Here is a 7080-nt window from a genome sequence, read left to right on the forward strand (position 1 = left end):
GCCGGTCTGAGGACCACATCACTAAGCTTGGCCTCGGCCTCAACAGGCTGCTGTGGCACCTCTGTGGTGCGGGGAAGGGGAGGGGTTGGAGGTGGGGGATGGGGAGGAGGAACCCGGAGCACATCTGGGAGGTTGATTTTGTAGGTCGACAGTTTAAGACATTGGGGAGGGATCTTTTGGAGGTAAATTTTGCCCTCAGGTGGTTGTGGTAGAGTTGCTGTTTTGGGGCATGGAATGGCTGTCTGTTCATAGTGCTGATAGATACTATTGAGAGTCAAAGATCCCACCATCACATGTGCTGTCAGTGGGTCTGCTTTACATTCCAACGAGGATATGTCTTTAGCTAATGTTAAAGGTTTGCTTCCTAATTCATCAGGTTCACATATCTTAACCACCAACATGAGTCCATTGTCAGATGAACCGGTCTCTGCCACCTCCTCCTTGACACTTGTCTCAATGCTGTCCTCAAGCTTCACTTCCTTCAAATTACTCTCATGACTTTCTAAAGCAGTCTCTGTATCCTCTGGTTCAAACTTCTCAATTTTTACTTTCCTGGGTTCTAACATTTCCACAGCAGGCTTCTCCTTATGAGTGTCTGATAGGACTACATGCCTCTTCTCTACGGGGAAGACAACAGGCTTATCTCTATCTGGTTTTGGACTTTGCCCACACAATTGAGGCTCAGATTTGACCACACAATATTCAAAGGGCTGTTCAGTCCTCTGAGGCCTTCCTGGAGGAGGGAACATTCCTGCAGCCTCCAGGTAGGCTTTGTAAGGGGCCAAGCTAAAGACACTGTTGATGACTGGCAGTGGAGGGGAGGGAGAAGACTGATAGCTATATGCTCTTTCATGGTCCATTTCCCTCTTTGGTCGTTTCTTAAATGTCTCGATTTCAACTTCAGCATCTCTACTATCCTCTTTATGCTTTGAGGATGGTGACTCAGCATTGAGGGTTCTGTCAGATTTGCATCTCTTAATTCCTTTACTATCAGTAACATCTACATTAGGCAGAAGGGCAGAGCACTCTTTACTAGTCAAGCCAGGAGAGCTAGTAATTCCCAGATAGGGAGCAGTGACAGTGCATTTGGCTGCAGTTGTGTGGTTGTGGCTCACATAGTCAGTTGGTGAGATGGGTGAGGCCCCTGGGGTGTCAGAGTGGGCCCGAGGCTGCCTTGGAGACATCACCTCAGGTCTGTGCTGAGAGTAGTCCAGCGGTCTGTCAGGGTGCAGGCTGGGTGGGGGGGCACAAGGCCTTTCTGGGGGGGAACTAATTTGGACAGCATTCAGATGCATTCTGTAAAGTGGATAAGATGGGTGGTCAAAACTCCTCAGGAATTGATGGCTTGGTGCAGCCACGGGGCTGTGAATTGGAACATCACTAAACAAAGGCGGGGAGACAAGGTAATGTCCTGGGGGTGCAGGAGGAGTATGTTTGTGAACAGTGGGAACAGCATCTTCCCTGTGATCCACATCTTTATATGTTGCACCGCTCTCTAACTCCACATTTGCCTGAGGGTAGTAAAATATAGGCCGCTGTGTTAGCTGACCATATTTGGACATGGGAGCACGGTCATGATAAACTTGTGATGGAATTCCATGGTGCGCTGAGGTCATGTGCTCATATGTGGGAGGATGGGAGGGGTACAGGCCATGATAGCATTTGGAGGGAATCTGTAAACGTTGGCACTGCTCAGTGGAGGGGACTAATAGTGAGCGAGCAGGGGTACAGGAGTAACCGCTATAGTTTGGCTCAATGAAAGCAGGTAATCTCCCTGCTCTATTTGGGCTCAAACCATGGTATTCCTCTACCATCATATCCTTCAGAGGTAATCTCTCTGCAGTGTGCTCAAGCTGCATAGCTCTCTGCTTCATGAATGCCTGAGGTACCTTTCCTTGCATGAGTGAGCGGTGACTATAATGGGGACTATACATCCATTCATCATGATCATAGACATTGGGGTGCATCTTCTGTGTTCCACGATCCATACTGTATCTGTGCCCTACAGTACAGCCAAGCTCACTGCAGCAAGGGCTATGCCCATAAACTGGTTTGGGAATAGCCAAACAAACAGAGTTCTCTGATGGGGGAGATATGCTCATGCCTCCAACAGTGTTACTTCTAACTTCCACCGGCGTAGCAATCCCTGGCGCCTTAGGAGTGCCCATTCCTGGACTCCTATGGTAGTATGTGAAGCCCTGCTTTTCAGTAAGTTTCATTGCTGCAGAGGAAGGGCTAGCCTCAGCAGAGAATGCCATGTTTTCTGGCTTGTAAACTATGTGGTTTCGTAAGGACCCCTCTGCACTTGAGGGGTGGATCACCAGATTCCTGCCATTTAGCAAAGCGTTTTTTGTGGGACTCCATGGTGGTGGAAGGTCTGATCCATCTTGCCCTCTGAGATCATAGGTGAAGTAGGCCCCGCTGTATTGTAGAGCCTGGTTATGGGGGTATTTAGGCAGGTTTCCTGGTTTTGAGAGCTCTGCGGGTGCCATGCTCCCAATGGTCCTCTCAAGCCTCGGCATCTTGCTTTGAGTCACTGGGTCAACGAAGCTCTGAACCCCTTTGCTACTCATCATGTGTTGGTTTTGTGGTGATCCAATATTATAAAGCTAGATCTGTAACAAATGAAACAAATATGTATCAACCTTGGTGTCACTCAGTTCTACAAAAAGAGGATACATACAGTACTAATTAGCCCCCAATCCTCCCTTATTTTGTCTGTCTAAGGAAAACTATAGGGGATATACTGGATGATACACACATTCCCATCTACTCACATCACTGTTATACACCAAAAGACAATAATTGAGAAATCTGTGAATTTATAGTACTTTAATCAGTAGACTACTAAACTACAATTCCATGTGTTGTGCATCTCTAAATGGTACTGTATTCCTCCTACCCATTCCCATCCTGTGGTTGTCTCCTTGTGTGCTGTCTCCTTATAAGGCAACATTTATGACTCATTCCACATAGCAGGTCATTTGCTGTGGTGAGATTGGAATGTTGTATGAGTGTACTGTCTGTCATCATTGCTTTATGCACTAAAGGACATGATGAAATGATCAAATACCAGAGAACTGTAATCTGAGTACAGTGATAAACATCTCAAATATTTATTCAGAATTTGGCATTTGTCCTTCATCTCTTTCACAAGAAAGCTAAGGAAGTTGGCTATTTTGCTTTATCTCAGATTATTAGTTTTTCGTTTTTTTGCACAGGGGTAGTTCTACAGTAGTAAACTTTATGCAAATGGTCTAACCATTGTTGTTGCCTGCACACTATAAGGACAGACATACCCTCTAGATGCAAACCATCACATACATATGATATTTTTAGGCCTGGCATGCACACCACCCAACTTTTGTTCTTCACTGTGAGGTAAGGGTATCACTTCCTGAGTGTCCTGTATGAAATAAGGAACGCTGATGGAGGTGGAAAACGGAGGACGGGCTCAATGTAATGCATGGAATGGAATGAAGAAATGGTATCAAATGAGAAATGGCATCAAACACTTGTTTGATACCATTCCTCATTCCATTCAATGCATTACAATGAGCCCGTCCCCCGATTTCTACCTCCACCAGCCTCCCCTAGTATGAACCATGGAAGACCTTGTGCAAAACACACTGGTAGACCAGATCTCACAAGCCTTGTTTACACCAAAGCCTGTTTCAGTTACAACAACCTGGCCTTTAAGTCCCTTGTTCACAGATGTTATCAGGTCATCCTGTCTATACCTTTCAGTAGAAAATAAAGATGCTGAAAACCGATCATTGGCTTATCTTTCCTGCACACCTAAGGGAGGACTGCATTTGTGGTTAGATGCACATAGGTATAACTGAGCTCTGTGTGTGTGTGTGTGTGTGTGTGTGTGTGTGTGTGTGTGTGTGTGTGTGTGTGTGGTGTGTGTGTGTGAGTGAGTGAGAGAGATGTAAATTACTGTGAATCTACTGAAGAGGTAGTTATACATCAATTGACATCCATTTGTGACAATACAACTTTTCAGTGATCTCAGGAGCTTACTGTAGTATGTGTGTCAATTAGACATTCCTGATTGAAATGTCCTCTGAATTGAGGTCATGTTTAATAAATAAGAAATAAACATACTTCATAAAACATAAATCCAATGTGGGTGTAAACATACCAAAGATGGAGGAATCATGGTTGTCTCATAGGATTTGGGCCACTAATTCAAGAATTTACCATTGAATGATCAACACGACAAATCACATTGAAACGTCACTTAAGCGTTGCCCTTTGCAAACATAAAGCGTGCACAACTTTGCCTGCACAACAAAAAAGTGAATGCAACTCAAACACATTTGCAAATAAGTAGGCAACCATGACACAGATAAAAAGGCATGAATTTGCATGAATATGCTCTTAAGGCATGCATGCAAATTTCAGTATGGAAATGTATTCACAGGTTTATGATTCAATCAAAAAAAAAAAACGATATGCACTAGCCTACCATGAACCATGCATGTTCGGGAAAGCAAATTTGTGCTGGAAACTAGAACAAGTTGCCTAGAATGTGTCCTTGCGAGATGTAGGCTATTTCTAATGTTTTATGACATTAATTTGCGTGTGATGAAATGATGATAATACTGAGGTCATGCACAGTGTGATTAATCAAGTTAAATTGTTTCTTAATCTAAAGTCAACGGATTTGAGACAGTGTTTTCACCGCTTCCCGAGTTAAATAAATGTAACCGCGTTCTTACGTGGCTGTTTGAACACCAATACTAATAGTAATTCGTGACAGCACATACAAATTAACAAAATCCGGATTTAATGTGACTACGAGTGCATTACATGATTCATTCATACCAAAATATTCGAATTGAAAAATCTCCATAACATTGACTACAAAATATTCAAACTTACCTCTGTATTCTGAACACTATCCAGAGTTTCCGCAAAGAATCCATGAAAGACAATTAAACTGTAAATACAATTTAAATAAACTTTTCACGAGACAATCCAATGCGGGCTTTCAAATGAAGTCATTCACGTGCCACATCAGAGAGGAAATCGAGCGCACTTTCGGGAGCCAAAATCCCTTAAAATGTTTTCATCATCCTGCACGAAGTCCATTGAGGCTGGAGGGAAGTCAACCAATTGGGTGAAGACAGGAGGGAGGAGGACGGTCTTTGATCAATAGGCGGAGTTAAAAGCTGAATTATGTAGCCTTTGTTTATTTGATAATAACTTTAAATTATGTACTTCACTGAACATTCTGCCCTCTATGCACTTATTTGTTATGTTATGACATGATATGCTTTGTAATACGCTACGATATGTTATAATTTAATCCATTATTTGTACAATACATTCGTTGTTCAATACTTAAAGTAAGAAATTATGTGATTGGGAAACTTCAAAAGTGGCCTGTGGAAAAAAAACATTACAAGAAAAGATTACAACATTACAAGAAGAGATGTAGGGCAAAACGTTCTATTGAATTGGTGGAGACTGTTTGCACCATACACACCATAAACACTCAAATAATAATCTCACCCCTGTCCAGAAAGAATTGTTCTTCCTACAGACAGGCATATAGGAAGGTAGGGACACAGGCTATCAGCCTGAGCTCACCAATGCTGGTCTCAGATCTTTGAGATATAGCATCTTATGGGGTAAAAACAATCCATGGAATGTTTATCGACCAGAGTACACTTTTATGACGTATCCTTAAACAAACAGGAAGACGAAGGTAATTTACTCATGGTAATAAGTGGAATGTTACACTTGTATAGTAAATACAGGGTCAATAAAGTAATAAAGCTGACAAGAAGGAACCAAGATGGAAAGGGAGCAGTGACCTGCCCTGTTGAGGTGGGCCTCTAAAGAGTGCATCAGAATTCCACATGACTTGCCAGTCTTTTTACTTTTAGATGATTCATTATAAAAGCAAAGCAACAACAGCTATCTAGGTACCAACCTAACTGAGGTGGAGGGGTTGTAGAAGATATGAGAAGATTAATGTTCATACTGTAATGTTCAGCTTGATCATGTGACTCAAGGTATTCCCATGTTGTGTTTGAGTAAACTGACCAGAAGAGAAATTTGGATTCCACTGTGGAAGATTGTGATAATTGATCATCTGATTATTAATGCTATATTCATAAAATCAATTAATAATAGGATATATTGGATACTGATCATTTGAATTTTATACATACATATGTATAGTGAACTTTTGATTTAAGACTAATTTTTCTGGCTACTGTTGCTGCAATAACACATTTCTGAGCATATGTAGGGGTGAAAGGTACCTATGATTTGTATATGGAGAGGTGAAAAGTTACATCCTCTGAGTATATGGAGAGGCGAAAGGTTACATCTGAGGTGAAAAGAGGTGAAAAGTTGCGAATAGAGAGGTGATTTGGGAATAAGAAGGCTGCCTACAGAGGAGATCTTGGAATTTTTGTCTGCCCTGTGTCGTGTGTAGAGCATCTCTCTCTATGCATATGATTTCGGTGTATTGAAAAGTTCCTGTCAACTTGGCATAATAAAATGAGCTCACAATTAACTTTGGTTTCTTGATTACAGAATATGTAGTATGCTAGATTGTGACTAACCAAGAAGAACTCAAGTTTGGAGGGTTTTTCCTCCACACCACCTCCAGCTCTAAAGTTGAGCACACTGCTAGTATTGGCAGGTCATAGTACTTATAGTACGCTAATCTGGTGCGTCTATTCTAATTCAGTTAATGGTTGACCATGGTGGGTGAGGAAAGTTAGAACCAGGTCATTCATTAGCAGAGTCCTGTACTGGTGCTTAAGTAAGTCTGGGATGTGGAATGGCACACAACATGCAACAATGTCCATATATTGATCTGAATATGAGGGCAGAAAAATGTGATCTATATTGCTGATCTTAGATAAGTAAGTTATGTGTGTTGTACATTTATACTTTGTATAATTATATAATTTATACTCTGATCGTAACTAAGTAAACCAGTGGAAGCTCATAGCTCATTCCATTCCATGCATTACATCTACCTCCATCAGCCTTCACTGAAGTACACTTGTATAAACACACACTGTTGACTTTGAGGAAACGTTGACTGGG

The sequence above is a fragment of the Argentina silus genome (assembly GCF_951799395.1).
Source record: "Argentina silus genome assembly, chromosome: 3".
Classification (NCBI taxonomy): Eukaryota; Metazoa; Chordata; class Actinopteri; order Argentiniformes; family Argentinidae; genus Argentina; species Argentina silus.